At 46.3% G+C, this 18,035-nt stretch overlaps 1 protein-coding gene across 3 annotated transcripts in view; it reads right to left on the bottom strand.

Moving 5' to 3' along the window:
* Positions 1-18,035, bottom strand: part of LOC140395131 (neurturin-like) — a 154,060-nt gene that overhangs the window by 23,427 nt on the left and 112,598 nt on the right. The window lies entirely within an intron of this gene.

The raw sequence follows: 18,035 nt of genomic DNA, 5'->3' as shown, positions 1-18,035 counted from the left end.
ACACTCAGGGGGCTGACAAGCTGCATCTGCATATACACATTCACTCCCCACACACAATCATCCTAGCCAACAAGATAGCACTGGTTGCGCTGGAGCAGTCCCATCCTGCTGATAGGTCAGCTGGGGCCAGAGGGCACCTAGGGGAGGTGGCCTGGTGGGACACCCATACGACCCATGGCACTAAGTTCACAGTGGCAGTTAGCAGCGTGCACAGCTGCATGGCTGCCTTGCAGGCAGCGGCAATGGTTTTCCGTGCCCTTCCACCTTCTCTACTCCTCCCGGCTCTGGCAGAAGCACTCCAGCCAGCGGCACAACTATCAGCACACTATGGTGATGTCGGACACTTTCCCTACCCCCCTCTCTTCTCCTCAGCAGCCACAGCAACTGTTCACGATTTTTGAATGCATAAGTGAACTTCGCCATCGGGAATTCCCCTACCAGTGAAGGCGGAGAATCACAGAGGCCCCAGAGAATACTGGGTCAGGCCCACTAATGATAAGGAAATAGCGTTTACTGTTATGTGCGGAGTGGAATGCATTGACGCCGCTGTCGAGGCACTAGAGAATTGCGATTTGGCGTGAACCTAGCGCCCGCCATTATTTTGCCGTCAAAACTGATTCTCTGCCCAACTGCCTTTCCCGATTTTGGCGTTGGCTGATGGAGAATCCCACCCAGTGTACTTTGCATTTACACTCTGAAAGATAAACTCAAAAAATTAAGGTAATTAAATCTGATTTCTAAAGTAGTTGGGTCAGATAAGGGAAGATCAAAGGGGAAAACTGTATTTAAGGAGATGATTAAACCTTTGCATGGGGAGTTGTCCGTAGACCTCAGCCAACAGCAGGAATAGATTTTTTTAAAGCTCCCAGCAAGCAGTGTCCGTGAAGAAAGCCTGATTTGAAAAGCTCCTGATTTACCTTTGGAGCAATCCCCAAAGAGACATAACTGCATTGTGTGGTAACAATTACTGGATTTTTGTAGATTTTAAAATCTATATAGGTGTTGTGGAACCATTTAGGGATAGTTAGCTCTGAAGGTAGTTAAGATTGTTTGGAATTGTTTGTTAGTGATACTGTGCAAAACCATTGTCATGGTTAAGTTTACTTTGAGTTTTAGTTAAGGTTACTTTATTTTATTGTTGTCTATCTTCTTCCATAATAAATATTTATTTGATTAAAATATTCAGAAAAAGTCTAGGACATCATTCCTTAGATTTCAAAACTTTCCTCATAATTTAACAAATTGCAAAAATACATTTGTGGGCAGTTGTTTCAAGGTTCCCTTCTGGGATTTGAAAAACCTCGCATTTACCATCAGATGTGCCCTTAACAGTAACCAAATGCAATCCCTAAACATCCGGAGGTACTTCTCCTCCACCATACATGTCAATCGTCAGTGTTTTAAGGGGCTGTCCAGCACGTTAGTGATGATGAGGGACCATTCCCCTCAAGATTACTTACCAAATCCTCTTGCAAATGGAAGGGTTTTGGCTGCTGCGTACGATAATTGTACATTTTCCAAGGACAAGAGTTCCCAGCAATATTTGCTTTGAGCAGCAACAGAGAGGAAACTGGGCAGCATGGTAGCATAGTTGGGCAGCATGGCAGCATAGTGGTTAGCACAATTGCTTCACAGCTCCAGGGTCCCAGGTTCGATTCCCGGCTTGGGTCACTGTCTGTGCGGAGTCTGCACGTTCTCCCCGTGTGTGCGTGGGTTTCCTCCGGGTGCTCCGGTTTCCTCCCACAGTCCAAAGATGTGCAGGTTATGTGGATTGGCCATGCTAAATTGCCCTTAGTGTCCAAAATTGCCCTTAGTGTTGGGTGGGGTTACTGGGTTATAGGGATAGGGTGGAGGTGTGGGCTTGGGTAGGGTGCTCTTTCAAAAGCTGGTGCAGACTCGATGGGCCGAATGGTCTCCTTCTGCTCTGTAATTTCTATGAACTGAGTGGAGAGGAAAGCAAGGGGAGAAAACAGCCAGCAATGGTGGTGAAGGCTAAAATGAATCGAGCTGAGGTGGAATTGTACTAAAGTGGCATCGTCCTTTTAAGGGGCATCAAGTAAGATTTCATTGTAATACAATGACATTACCTCAGAATGCTGTTATACTAGCATTGTATTGCATCATATTGGAACAGAGCTGAAGTCAGATGGTGCTAAATTGACAGTGAAGTTCAGGTCCTTATTTCCATCTTAAATCCCCCACCTATTAATGACTTTACATTTTTCTACAATCCTCCATCCATCTGTAACCCTCTGTTCAAAAAATAATAAATTTTAAAAAAATAATAATTTAGGGTACCCAATTCATTTTTTCCAATTAAGGGCCAATCCAACTACCTTGCACATCTTTGGGTTCTGGGGGCGAAACCCACGCAAACACGTGGAGAATGTGCAAAGTCCACACGGACAGTGACCCAGAGCCAGGATCGAACCTGGGACCTCGGCGCCATGAGACTGCAGTGCTACCACAGCGCCACCGTGCTGCCTTTCTCTCTGTTCATTCATAACCATGCACCTGTCCATTACCGAATACATATATAGGATCCTATAGCTGTCCATAATTTGAGCTTACCCATCATTCTCCATCTAAACAAATTCAAAACTCTCTAGCTACAATTCTATCCATTATTGTTCTCTTCTCAATAATACTGCCACTATATACACCGGTTTGTGCTCACCATAGCTCTTCTCTATCATCCACAATCTTATGTGCTCATAAATCTGTGTCTGATCGACCATCAAACTATAACCATACACCTGTCTGTCACCTCTCATCTGTCTGTCACGCCTTTACCTATCATAGAATTTACAGTGCAGAAGGAGGCCATTCGGCCCATCGAGTCTGCACCGGCTCTTGGAAAGAGCGCCCTACCCAAGGTCAACACCGCCACCCTATCCCCATAACCCAGTAACCCCACCCAACACTAAGGGCAATTTTGGACACTAAGGGCAATTTATCATGGCCAATCCACCTAACCTGCACATCTTTGGACTGTGGGAGGAAACCGGAGCACCCGGAGGAAACCCACGCACACACGGGGAGGACGTGCAGCATCCGCACAGACAGTGACCCAAGCCGGAATCGAACCCGGGACCCTGGAGCTGTGAAGCAATTGTGCTATCCACAAGGCCACCGTGCTGCCCGTACCTATCTTTGCTCCTGAAGATATCGATCCACCTTTGTCCATTCACTATTCTGACTATTCATAACCCGGCACCATTTAAATCATTGGTACTTATTTATACCCTTCTGACCAACCCTAATGATGTAAATGCCACCACAGTCCCAGAGGACCATAAGCTGCTCTCCCCTTTGAGAGCTGACTGGTGGTGAGGGAGTGCAAATATCTGGCTTGTCAGTTTTGAAGTTGAACGAATTACATTTGTGAAAGCCGGATTGATTTCCTTTCTTTAGCAACTTGCTTGGTGTTGGACACATTCATGATTTTCAGCTTTAGATATTTGTCCAAACACGTGAACCATATTTTTGGCAGTACAATTTAAGTGATTCTACTGTTGCTTCACAAATCAGGTTTGAGTGATAAACACTTAGCACTGATGAACTAATAATACCAATTTAGCTAATTACGGGAAGCAGCTTCGAGTAATTGTATTGGTCTGCCACTTTCTGAAATGTTGGGTGCTAACATATAATAAAATTTAAACACGGTTCCTTTACAATGAAGCCCCCTCCCAGCTTGTGCATTTATATTATAAAGTGAATGCTCGAGGCAGTGGTTTAACATCCTGTCCCTTCATATTAACCAGCTAGACTGGATTCAAATCCAATGGGATGAAATTTCACTCTTCTCACTGTCCCTAGTTGCACACTAATTGACACTGAAGTAACAATCTCAGTCTAAGAGACTATGAGTGAAATGGCAATGTCACACAGGGTTAATGCACATTAATGTAACAGAGTACAGATAGCGAGTTTCACTCTCCAACAGGCACTGCTCTACATGGCCTGAGAGTGCTTGATACTGACATTGTGCACCTGAAATCCACCTGAAATGTTTTATTCATGAACATCCTGCACATTGATGCACACAAAAGCAGAATGTTGAACTCCTGAGTTGTAACACCATGCATCGTGAAGTTGTTTTGTTCCAGATTGTCCATGAATCGCCTGGAAAATGGGGCAAGAATGTCAAGAATGTCTCTGGCTCTGCTGCTGGCAATCTGCGAGGATCCTGCCCTTTAATCTCTGCCATTCACCATCACCTCACCACCCCATGACTTAGCGACTGCTAAGTGATTTCGGAGTTTTGGTGATGAGCGGAGTTCAAGATGATTTTTTAAAATGAATTTTTGTGGGATGTGGGCTTCGCTGGTTAGGCCTGCATGTGTTGCCCATCCCTAATTGTCCTTGAGAAGGTGGTGGTAGGGCGGCACGGTGGTACAGTGGTTAGCATTGCTGCCTCACGGCACAGAGAACACGGGTTCGATCCCAGCCCTGGGTTACTGTTCGTGTGGGGTTTGGTCATTCTCCCCGTGTCTGCGTGGGTCTCACCCCCACAACCCAAAGATGTGCAGGGAATGTGGATTGGCCATGCTAAATAACCCCTTAATTGGATTTTATTTTTAAAAAGTGGATGTGAGCTGCCCTCTTGAACTGCTGCAGTCCATATGGTGTAGGCACACCCACTGTGCTGTTAGGGAGGGATTTTGACCCAGCGACAGTGAAGAAACGGAGGTATAATTCCAAGTCAAAATAGTGAGTGACTTGGAGGGGAACCTCCACGTGAGTGTGTTCCCAGGTATCTGCTGCTCTTGTCCTTCTAGATGATAGTGGTCGTGGGTTTTGAAGGTGCTGCCTAAGGAGCCTTGGTGAGTTACTGCAATGCATCTTGCAGATGGTACACACTGCTGCTACTGTGCGTCAGTGATGGAGGGAGTGAATGTTTGTGGAAGGTATGCCAATCAAGTGGGCTGCTTTGTCCTGGAATTGAGCATCTTGAGTGTTGTTGGAGCTGCAGTCGTCCAACAAGTGGTGAGTATTCCACCACACTCCTGACTTATGCCTTGAAGGCGGTGGAGAGGCTTTGGGGAGTCAGGAGTTCAGTTGCTTGCCATAGGATTGCTAGCCTCTGACCTACTTTGTAGGCACAGTATTTATATGGCTAGTCCAATTCAATTTCTGGTCAATGGTAACCCCTCAGAAAGTGGGGGATTTAGTGATGGTTTTGCCATTGTATGTCAAGGGGCGATGGGTTAATTCTCTCTTATTGGAGATGGTCATTGCCTGGCACTTGTGTGGCATGAATGTGACTTGCCAATTGTCAGCCCAAGCCTGGATATTGTTCAGGTCTTGCTGCATTTGCATGTGGACTGTTTCAATGTCTGAGGAGTTGCGAATGGTGCTGAACATTGTGCAATCAAACATCCTCACATCTGATCTTATGTTTCATGGAAGATCATTGATGAAGCAGCTGAAAAGGTTAGGTCTAGGACACCACCCTGAGGAACTCTTGTCGTGATTTCCGACAACCACAACCATCTTCCTTCGTGATTCCAACCAGTGGTGAGTTTCCCTTCCCACCCCAATTCCTATTGACTCCAGTGTTGCTAGGGCTCCTTGCTGCCATACACTAGTACTCCCTCCTTACCCCTGAAGTTCAGTTATTTTGTCCGTGTTTGAACTAAGGCTGTAATGAGGGCAGGAGCTGAGTGACCCTGGCAGAACCCAAAATGCACATCAGTGAGCAGGTTATTGCTAAGTAAGTGCCTTATGGTCGCACTCCCTCAAATCAGGCTTTCTTGATGATAATTGAGAGGCGATTCATAGGGTGGTAATTGGGTGGATTGAATTTTTTGTGGGCAATTTTGCACATTGCCAGGTAGATGTCAGTGTTGTAGCTGCACTGGAACAGCTTGGCAAAGGACGCTGCAAGTTCTGGAGCACAAGTCTCCAGTAGTATTGCTAGGATATTGTCAGGGCCCATAACCTTTGCAGTATCCAGTGCCTTCAGCTGTTTCTTGGATTGGATTTGTTTATTGTCACGTGTACCGAGGTACAGTGAAAAGTATTTTTCTGCGAGCAGCTCAACAGATCATTAAGTACATGAGAAGAAAAGGGAATAAAAGAAAATACATAATAGGGCAACACAACATATACAATGTAACTACATAAGCACTGGCATCGGATGAAGCATACAGGGTGTAGTGTTAATGAAATCAGTCCATAAGAGGGTCATTTAGGAGTCTGGTGTCTGTTTGTGCGTGTTCTCAGACTTCTGTATCTCCTGCCCGATGGAAGAAGTTGGAAGAGTGAGTAAGCCGGGTGGGAGGGATCTTTGATTATACTGCCCGCTTTCCCCAGGCAGCAGGAGGTGTAGATGGAGTCAATGGATGGGAGGCAGGTTCGTGTGATGGACTGGGCGGTGTTCACGACTATCTGAAGTTTCTTGCGGTCCTGGGCCGAGCAGTTGCCATACCAGGCTGTGATGCAGCCTGATAGGATACTTTCTATGGTGCATCTGTAAAAGTTGGTAAGAGTCAATGTGGACATGCCAAATTTCCTTAAGTTTCCTGAGGAAGTATAGGCACTGTTGTGCTTTCTTGGTGGTAGCATAGACGTGGGTGGACCAGGACAAATTATTTGAGATGTGCACCCCTAGGAATTTGAAACTGCTAACCATCTCCACCTCGGCCCCGTTGATGCTGACAGGGGTGTGTACAGTACTTTGCTTCCTGAAGTCAATGACCAGCTCTTTAGTTTTGCTGGCATTGAGGGAGAGATTGTTGTCGCTTGATATCATGTGGGGTGAATCGAATTGGCTGAAGACTGGCATCTGGGATGTTGGGAGACCTCTGGAGAGACCAAGATGGATCATTCACTTGGCACATCTGGCTGAAGATTATTGTGCTGTGTGATGTGCACTGTGAGAAAAACCCCCAAATGTTCAAGGCCACAGCTTTTGAGCGAGATCTCGGATGAGGTCGAACTACACTGGCCCGTTTTGACATGTAAAGTCAGATTGTTGTAATCTACCTTAAGGGATAGCAGCATGCCATCACTTTAAGGGAGGTGTGTCCTGTGACCCAGTCTCCGTTTCACTTCAGCTTGGAGCAGAACACAGACACACAGCTCTGTAGTTCTGATCTCCTCAAGCTTTCTATCCATGTATATCAGTTCCCATGTGCCTGTTCATAACAAATGAAACCACAAAGCGTTGGCACAATCCCTTATGAGAGATTGGTGCGTTTATATCATTGTAACACACACAACATGGGTGTGCTGCAGCGGTTCCTTCTCAATGGCATAGTGCTCAGCCTGGCAGCAGGATTAAGTACAGGTCGGATATGGTGAACAGTCTTTGATTGTGCTACATGGCACGAGCAGACCCTCAACATCATTATGCACCGACCGAAACAAAACCCAAATCAAAGAGTGTTGAAATCGCAATGCGGTGACAGCACAGAAAGGCTTTAAAAACACAGTGCAGAGAAATTGCTCAAATAAAAAGCTAGTTAGCAGACAGATCCCTCGCAATGAGGGGGACTGCGCTTCAAGGGGACTAGCACCAGATTAGCTCAGTCAGGAAAGGCAAGTCACCAGGCTGTGGGCTGGATTGATAGCGAGCGAGGAAGAGTCAAACAAGGAAGAGTCAAACAACAAAGACAAACCCAAAAAAGTCATAAAAATCAGGCCAGATTATAATGGGCGGAGCTCTGAAAGTGGAAAGTGAACATCTTCACACAGAAACGGAGGCCAAACCATAGGTCCTCAAAGTGTGATGGAGATCGACTGGACATCTTGACCAGATCTTGTGCAGGAGGATTCTAACTGTAGTTACGAGATGGCTGTGAATGGATTACAATTAGTTACAGGAAAGATAGTGAGGCGATATACCCTTAACTACCACTTAACTCCTCGTATGAGGAGAGATTGAACAGTTTAGGCCCATGCTCTCTTGAGTTTAGAAGAATGAGGGGAGATCAAATCGAGGTATTCACAATGCTAAAAGGTATGGGTAAAGTAGGCATGGAGTAGATGCTTCCTCTTGTGGGGCATTCTAAAACTGGAGATCATAATCTTAGAATAAAAACAGATTTGAGGAGAAACTACTTCTCCCAAAGGGTTGTGAATCTGTGGAATTCACTACCCTAGAGTGCGAGGCCTGCAAGGACAGTGAGTAAAGTTAAGGAGGGGTTGGACAGATTTTTAATTGGTAATGGGTTGAAGGGTTATGGAGAATGGGCAGGACAGTGGAGTTGAGGCCAGGATGGGGTCAGCCATGATCACGTTGAGGGTGTTAGGCTCGGGAGGCTAAATTGCCTCCCCTGCTCCTAGGTCATGTGTTTCAGGGAGGAGATGCTCTGGCTGATTTTGTAATCCAGCTCTTGGTCTGTAGCATTGTAAGTAAGAGATGAGGAACATATCAGCCATGATAGAATGGCGGAGCAGACTCGATAGGCCGACTGGCCTAATTCTGCTTCTATATCTTATGAACATATGAACTCATGAACTTACAGATCAGTGAGTATATTACAATTGATTTTGAGTTGCTTCTTCTGAGATTCTCTCAGCCTGGGGCCGCAGAGCGGAGAATCGGCGCTATTGGCGCCGGCGTGGTTGGCGCGGCGCCGGTCGCGGGCCGCTCTACGTGGCCGCCCCGCTGATTCTCGGCCCAGGATGGGCCGAGCGGCCGTCGTGAAAACGCTGAGACCTGCCGGCGAATTAGTCGTGGGCTCGGCCCATTCACGCAGTCGTAAAACGCAACGGCGTTTAAGACAGCGTGGACACTCTGCCGCGGGATTAGAGAATCCCGCCCTAGATTCCTGAATCTCCTTCTTATGGACTGAACTGATGTCTCCACGCGTCTTCTCTACTGTGTAGCAGTAGTCTCTGTAAGCATCACCCAATGTCTATGTATTTACATTATGTATTTCGCATATGTCCTATGTTTTTCATGTCCAGAATGATCTGCCTGGTCTGTACACAGAACAATACTTTGTACTGTACAGTACACGTGACTAAGGGCGCGATCATCCCAAAAGGAAACAAAGTTCCCTAGCCAGCACAGTGACGAGAAACATGTGGCTATTCAACGCTACTCCTAAACAGGAAATGCGCAGCCGAGGCCACACATAGCCATTTTTAAATGGTGTCCTGATCTCCAAGGCCCACAAAACAAAACCCTGACCTTCCCCCCCCCCAGGGTGAACCCAACATGGGAGGGTCCCACGGCCCCCCCCCCCTCGCAACACCCACGCTGGGCAACCCCAGCCCGATCACGCGCGTGCAAAAAAATGCCAGCTTCACACCTTGGCATGATGGCAGTACCCCTGCCATCTAGCAGTGCCACATGGGCAGTGCCGGCCTGGCACCCAGGTGGCACTGCCAAGGTGCCAGGCTGGCACTGTCAGGGTACACAGGTGGCACCAGCAGTGCCTGGGGACCACCCTGCCCAAAGGGCACACAGCTGACAGTCTCGAATATCTGGGATACCCCCAAGAGAGTCGTGCCATCTGGTTCCCGTTTGTGGAGACCAGTACCAAACAGTGCTCACCTGAGGTCCCCAAGGCGAAGGAATTGAATCCCAAAGCCTCAAGACCTTGGAAACTGCACATTAGAGGAAGGTTAGCTGCCTCGCTAGTGATCTTGCACATTGTGGGCAGGATTCTTCTTGCAATATCTCGTGAGATTGCGTTGAATCTCGTGAGGCATTGCGAACCGGGTAGATCCCGGGACTGGGGTGTCCCAGCTTTCACCGGCCACGTTGTGCAGTAACAAGATGCTTTTCCGACGCAGCGTAGTGATGAAGATCGCGCCCAATAAATCTAAATCTAAGGAGACTGAGTTTTACCAGTATTACTATTAGTTATTGATGCTATTTCAGTGAGCTACTATAATTTACTGGTGGAATCAAAGACGTACATTGTCCAGTCCCAATTGCCACGTCAATTGCCGTGGGTGGGGTGGATGACAGACCAGCAAAAGGTCCGTTGACTTTGGGTGGGGGATTACAGTCCTGTGGCACGCAAGACAAAAAGAAAGAACATGATAAAGCTTTCGGACATCGTAGCTTGGCTCAATACATGTAACAAGCCATCAACACCATAGAATGGATTATATAGCCCCATCCAAACGTTGCAATTGCAACATTCATATGGCGAGCCTCAGTAATGCTCTCCACGTAGCAATTGCCAAGTCACTTTCAACACAAATGTCCGAATGAAATCAGAGTTCAGAAGATAAAACACTGCAGTGCGTGAGAGAGCATTCCAGAAACTCCAAGGATTACACACAAGAGGCGCTACGGATCATAATCTGCATCTGGAATGGGTCTAAAAACAAGGATGGAAAGGAGGTAAAATATCAGGCACAGCAGTGTAAACAAAATTACTTACTGCAAAATCCAGAGCAAATAGCAGAAAGAAATTTTGTGTTCAACCAATTGTTTAAAAAGGTAATTTTCGTTACAAAATTACACCTCTTCACTGAATATTGAGTCACCTCTGGTGGTATTCACATAGAGTCAGTGGTACTGGTTACCTTGCACCATCATTGAGAGCACAAGGAGTTCAGTGGTTTAACATTCGGCCCGTCAGCACCAAACAGGGCATCCAGAGAAAGGCAACGAATGAGAATTTTATATTAAATAAGCTTGCTTATTGTGAAAGTTGTATTTTTTATATCTTTATTATCTTGTTATGTTATCAATCGTATTTTTAACATTGAAGAGATCCGTTGCTTAGTCTCGAGCAGAAAACTTAATAGATACATACATAGAAGATAGGAGCAGGAGGAGGCCTTCTGGCCCTTCGAGCCTGCTCCGCCATTCATCACGATCATGGCTGATCATCCAACTCCATAGCCTAATCCTGCTTTCTTCCCATAGACTTTGATCCCATTCTCCCCAAGTGCTATATCCAGCTGCCTCTTGATTATATTCAATGTTTTAGTGTCAACTACTTCCTGCGGTAATTAATTCCACAGGCTCACCACTCTTTGTGTGAAGAAATGTCTCCTTATATCTGTCCGAAATGGTTTACCTTGAATACTCAGACTGTGACCCCTGGTTCTGGACACACCCATCATTGGTAACATCTTCCCTGCATACGGGCAGCACGGTAGCATTGTGGATAGCACAATTGCTTCACAGCTCCAGGGTCCCAGGTTCAATTCCGGCTTGGGTCACTGTCTGTGCGGAGTCTGCACATCCTCCCCGTGTGTGCGTGGGTTTCCTCCGGATGCTCCGGTTTCCTCCCACAGTCCAAAGATGTGCAGGTTAGGTGGATTGGCCAGGATAAATTGCCTTTAGAGTCCAAAATTGCCCTTAGTGTTGGGTGGGGTTACTGGGTTATGGGGATAGGGTGGAGGTGTGGACCTTGGGTAGGGTGCTCTTTCCAAGAGCCGGTGCAGACTCGATGGGCCGAATGGCCTCCTTCTGCACTGTAAATTCTATGAAAATCTACCCTTTAAAATTTTATAAATGAGATCCTCCCCCCCCCTCATTCTTCTGAACTCCAGCGGGAACAATCCCAACCTAGTCAATCTCTCCTCATATGACAGTCCCGTCATTCCTGGAATCAGTCTGGTAAACCTTCGCTGCACTCCCTCGAGAGCAAAAACATCCTTCCTCAGAGAAGGAGACCAAAACTGCACATAATACTCCAGGTGTGGCCTGAGGGACTTGAGGCTGTTTTCGTTAGAGAGAAGAAGGTTAAGAGGTGACTTAATTGAGGCATACAAGATGATCAGGGGATTGGATAGGGTGGACAGTGAGAGCCTTTTTCCTCGGATGGTGATGTCTAACACGAGGGGACATACCTTTAAATTGAGGGGAGATAGATATAAGACAGATGGCAGAGGTAGGTTCTTTACTCAGAGAGTAGTAAGGGCGTGGAATGCCTTGCCTGCAACAGTAGTGGACTCGCCAACACTAAGGACATTCAAATGGTCATTGGATAGACATATGGACAATAAGGGAATAGTGTAGATGGGCTTTTGAGTGGTTTCACAGGTCGGCGCAGCATCGAGGGCCGAAGGGCCTGTACTGCGCTGTAATGTTCTATGTTCTATGTCATTGTTTGTCTTGCTCCCAATATTTTTCTCTATTGCCCTGTTTGAATTTTGTCCTTGGTTTCTCCGCCTTCTTCCTTTTGTTTTTGTCCTTGCTCCCTCTACGTGGATATTAATGGATATGAAACTTTTGTGACCCATTTAATCCGCTCAAGATCAGCTTGATATTATTGACATCTTTGCCTCATTTGCTTAGCTGCAGCATTCAGATTTTAACTTATTTGGGAATCTGAGCCAATCATCTGAAAGTGTGATAACATAGATTTGCATATCGACAGTGCCAAGTTCAAAGTGTGACAGTCAAGTCCATTGGGTATGACGGGCTGCTGGATGAGATATTAAACCGCGCGTCCGTCTGCTCTCTGAGGTGGATGTCAAACATCCTACAGCGCTTATTGAAGAAGAGGAGGGGAGATCACCTCGAGCCCCGGCCAATATGTATCCCTCAGCCAACACCGTTGCTGTCTGTTGGCTTTCTTCTTGCTTTGCGAAGAATTAGATCAACCAGGTTAGACAGGAGTGATGGGCATAAGAGCCAAATTCTCCTCAATGTCCTCGCTAAAACCTAAAGTGGGGAATGAGGATGAATTCAGGTAGTTTGCCAACCCCCATTGGGACTGCCCGAGGCATGTAACTGACATCAGGAGAACGACCCCTCAAAAGGTTTCTTTCCCATTTGCTCAACATACTCCTGCTTTCCAGGACCATCATAGGGAAGGTCATCTGATAACTTCCTTGAGGTACTGATTAAGGAAATTGTGCTGGAGAGGTAACTGCATTCAAAGGTCTTGCAGAGGCAGCTGAGGGAAGATTTTTAATTCCATTTTGCTGAGGACAATGGTTGTGGGGCCTTTCATTGTGGCGAGCTCCCGGGTTTTAGCAGCATGAAACGGTGTGTTGCAGTTTGAATGTCAGCCCTGGGAAGGAAGAAACAGAGCTCTGGCAGAAATCCGAGGGCGGAATGTGCTCACTGGAGCTTTCCTAACCCTGGCAGTACCGAGAATGAAACCTGGTTCTAATGAGGGTGGGGAAATTAAAGATAAAAGGAAACACATATAACGATTCCAATGGCTGGCCTGGATTTACGTCCAAACCGCTGTGCACTCTGGCAGTCCACTCCACCCTCTCCCTGGTGTAGATTGATCTCTGTCCCATCCAGTGTACTTCTTCACGTCACCCTGTGCAGTAGTTTTTTGAATCTTCTATAGCTGCAGTTCTCTTTGGCCTTTGAAGATCACTCTGTTGTAGTTGCTTTGTTATTGCTTACTGGATATATTTATCTCAGTTTAATTCACCAAAATGAGGAATTCACTCAGAACAATGGTCTTAGCTATTATGCTTTATGTGCACCATTTTAAAGTCACAGCTGTTCGCCCGTGTCAAGTAGCTCGGATTGAGTCCCTACAGTAGATGCTTAAATATTGTTTTGGTCACACATTTAACATATTGCTGGTGATGAACCATGAAGCAGTGGGTTTAAATATTCTGTATTAATATTCTGATGTGTCAGAACACAATTACTGTACGGGCACAATTGAGGGGATGCAAAAAGGGTGATATCAGGTTAGCTGCCCATTATGAATCACATCCAATTTTCCATTGATGTTAATGTTAACGGAAAATGGGTGGCCAATTCGATAATGGCTGTTTTACACCCTAGCCCCATGTTAAATGACATTCTTCAGTTCCTGTAATTGCATACTCCCAATATCAATCCAGGGCAGCATTTCAAAGAGCATTTGTGGATTGGGCTGCCATTTTTAAAGGCAGCCCAATCTTTTGAACCCCCCACAGCATTACCACCATGGCCTCCGGAACCCCCCCCCCCCCGCAACTCCCACTGCACCTAACATACCTCTTCCGGGTCCTCGAGCTCCCCCTCACCCCACCTCTTAAGGGGAAAGCACCCCAGGCCCACCCCCTGGCACAAGCGACCTGGCATCTAGGCACCTTGGCATTGCCAGCCTGGCAATGCATCTGCAAGCCTGGCAGTACCACCCAGACACTCTGCCAAGGTTCCACGCTGGCAGTGCCAAGGTGTAGGTGTCAGTGAGCGCACCAGGGTACCACCCTGCGCACAGCCCGACCTCCCAGGGGTCTTTAATGGCTTGGGTGAACCCCCCTCCCCTCTCCCCCCAAAAGCAATTACGACTGGTCCACGTTTGTGTGGACCAGTACTATATGGCGCCTGGTCGAGGCCTCAGTGGGGAGGTTGTTAGTTCTCGGGCCACAAGAGAATGTGGCACAGATATATTTAAATTAGTCTAATGACTCAATTAAATATGCTGATCTGGATCACGCCCAGTGAGGCGAGATCCAGATTGTGACGCCTTGCGAGGTTCGGTTGAATCTCGTGAGATGTCTCAAGATTTGCGAATTTCGCAAATGGCCTCGTTGTGCCATCGAATCGGGCACGACGAGGCCTGTAAATCCCACCCTAAAAATTACAATCTTGCTGTGAACTAATTCATTGAAATTCATTGCGCTTTAAACACAATTGCTGACAGTTAGGGCAGGTAAGTCACTTCATGAGCACTCTTGGTAATGACATGATTTATGGTCCCGACATGGTACGCAACTTTGAAGACCCAGAAAAGGAACAAATGAGGCTGTAGATCCTCATTCCAGCAAATAGTCAATTGTTTATAAAGGTTTTAATTTTTTTTAAATCAGTCTTGGCAGTATTTTGTGTCAATTTTGGCATCCACACTCGTTTTGTGTCGGAACGCAGTAATTGTCAGGATACAAAGTTATGTTGACTCTAAAAATGCAAATTAGGTAGATTTCTTTCAGAAAATCAGTTTGGCCTACAATACATGAGCAAGAACGTTCATATATTTTGGACAATTTCTCTACCATTGATTCATTACTCACTTGTGAATGGCCAAATCAGCAATCCCTCAGCATAATTGTCAATGTCAATGTCCTCTTCTTGTTTGTTCTTAATCCATTCTTTCGTTCCTTCTGTATAATTTGACTCCAAGGCCGGATTTTCAGTCTCAGGGGGGGTAACAAGAGTTGGGAAGACCTGGACGCGAAGGGGCAATTTAGCAAGGCCAATCCACCAAACCTGCACATCTTTTTGACTGTGGGAAGAAACCGGAACACCCAGAGAAAACCCACGCAGACACGGGGAGAAAGTGCAAACTCCACACAGACAGGGAGCCAAGGTTGGAATTGAACCAGGGTCCCTGGCGCTGTGAGGCAGCAGTGCTTAACCACTGTGCCACCATGCCATTCTAACCATTCTAAAAAGCAATCAGTGAAGAAAAACTAGGTTTAAAAAAACGTTGATAATGTTTCATATTCAAATCTCCAGCATCCAAATGGTTAAATCAAATTGCGAAATTCTCGAAACTTGCATTGCTGAAAATCTTAAAATAACTACATCACACTTGCCAAAAACAAACTTACAGGAAAATAACTTTCCTGGTTTGAAGTACATATAAATACCATGGGAAGGCAAAAGAAGATCAGGTCAAAGGTCACCTGTCATGTGCCTTAGTAGTGAGGAAAGAACCTCTAAAGTGCACAGAAATAAAAAACAGGCCTACCAGTGACTGAGCCCAAAAATAATTGGCAAATAATTGCAAGCCAGCAAAAAAAAAATCCAATCAAAATATTGGAGGCAACATAGGGGAAAAATAAGCAGCAAAGCTGAGCTTCCCTGGAACAATCTCAAATCTTCTCAATCTAAGCTGCAGCATAACTAGCTGGCTATCTCCAAATTCCACTTGATTGCCTCAGGGCCTAATTTCAATCCCTTTTCATGGCCAAAGTCCTCTTATTATTAAAATAGTTCTGGAGAACAGAAACAAGATGGGCTTCTTTTTTCCATAACAGATGACCACCTTCCACTGTACCCACTATCTTCACCTCAGCAGAGGCGTCAATTATGAGTTCTGATCTGCTGTCTCCAGTCCTCCGCTCTTCCTTTGCATCACCCATGTTCTAACCCATAGTGAGGTTATTCAGTAGCATGATGCACAGGAATGGTGACGTAGCGGTTATTGTCACTGGACTGCTGCTCCCGAGACATGAATTCACATCCCATCATGGCAGCTGAAGAACTTAAATACAATTGAGTAAATAAATCCAAAATAAAATTCCGGTCTCAGTAATGATAACCATGGGCGCAATCTTCAAGTCTTGCCGGCAGAGGAAAGTATGATGAGTGGGGAACCTAATCTGGCGTGAGGCCAGAAATCAGTTTCCGGGCTGCGGCATGAACTGCTGAAATCCTCTTCTTGGGGCTCTAAAGGCGGGTCCAGCTTCCCAAAGAACCATGTCGGGAAGTCCTTTTGCCTGCATCAACATGCCATGCATGCACAGTAAAAGGCCGCCAGCTCGCCACGATTATATTCCCCGCCAGTGGGAAATTAGAACATTCAGTTTCATGTTGTGTACAAGTGGCGCACCTGGCGAGCTTCATCTCTTCATGACTTTGAGGCCAGTTGACTCTGCTTTCGCCCTCCTTAGGGACCACTCATAATCTCAAGTGCTGGTGACAAACTGTGCAAAGGTTGGAAGGAGTGGGGGGTGGGGTAGGGGATGATGGTGTTGGCATGGGTAGAGTGGAAGGATGGAGCAGCGGCTGGACCTGGGGGGCTGGCTAAGTGGAGGGAGAGATGGAGGTTGTCTGTGTGCCCTGTAAACATGGCGCCTGGACCTTCGAGCCCATGAGGTAATGGCAGGGATGGTGACTTCCTGCCCAGCCCTGCCACCAGATTCGCCACATTCCGCATGGATGCATAGGTAGAAGTTTAGCGCGAGATCATGCTTGTTCAGCCTTTCCGCTCACCAGTAGGAATCACTCATACTTCCATGCCTGCCACCAAACCTGAACTCCAGAGCAGAAAATTCCACCTGACACTACCAGATTCTCATAAAAACCCAACTGGTTCACTACTGTCCTTCAGGGAGGCAGAAATATAGTGTCCTTACCTGGTCTGACCTACATGTGACTCCAGACCCATAGCAATGTGGTTGATTCTTAATTGTCCTCAGAAATAGTTTAGAAGCAATTCAAGTTGTTGAAAATGTCAAATATGTATAAACCAGACAGACCCAGGCACACCCAAAGTACTCCATTCTGAAAATTTCCTCTCACGAATATCTGGGGACAAATGCTGCCCCACCAACTAAATCAGTAGCAACCTGACATAGTCATATTCATAGAATCCCACTTTACAGCCAACATTCCTCAGCAACATTTCTTGGAACATCTTGTCCCATCCGCAGGATAAACTAGCCAGAGGTGGCAACATAGTGGCTTACAGTTGTAAGGAGGTAGCTCTGTGACCCACAAGATTGACTTTGAACCCCATGAGGTCTCATGCTATTAAGTCAAATACAGGCAAGGTGGCTCCTGCTGATTACCACCTACTGTTTCCCCCTTAACTGATGAATCAATACTTCTCCATGTTGAACACCACTTGGAAAAAGCACTGATGGTAGCAAGGATACAGAATGCCCATCAGCAAGTGTGGCTGAGTAACATCTAGCATACCTAAAAATGAGATGCCAACTGGTGCAGAAGCCACAATTACATGCATGCTAAACAGAGAAGCAGCAAAATTATTCCTACAACCAATGGGTCATTTAAAAGCTTTGCAATCCTGGCACATCCAGTTGTGAATGGTGGTGGACAATGAAACACCTAACTGAAGGAGGAGGCTCCACAAACATCCCATCCTCAATGATGAGGGGAGCCCAGCGTGTCAAAGGCATCTGCAACCATCTTCAACTACAACTGCCGAGTAATGATGCATCTCAGCCCCTTCCTGATTTGATGAGCATCATAGATGGTGGTCCTCAGCTAATTTGGTTCACTCTACATAATATCAAGAAGTGCCTGAGCACACTAGATATAACAATGGCAATGGGCCCTGCAACATCCTGACTGTCATGCTGAAGACTTGTGCTCCAGAACTAACCATGCCTCCAGTCAAGCTGTGCCCGTACAAATACAACACTGGCATTTTCCAGACAATGTGGAAAATTGC

The sequence above is a fragment of the Scyliorhinus torazame genome, chromosome 18 (genome assembly GCF_047496885.1).
Source record: "Scyliorhinus torazame isolate Kashiwa2021f chromosome 18, sScyTor2.1, whole genome shotgun sequence".
Classification (NCBI taxonomy): domain Eukaryota; kingdom Metazoa; phylum Chordata; class Chondrichthyes; order Carcharhiniformes; family Scyliorhinidae; genus Scyliorhinus; species Scyliorhinus torazame.
This window is presented reverse-complemented; position numbering and strand designations above follow the sequence as displayed.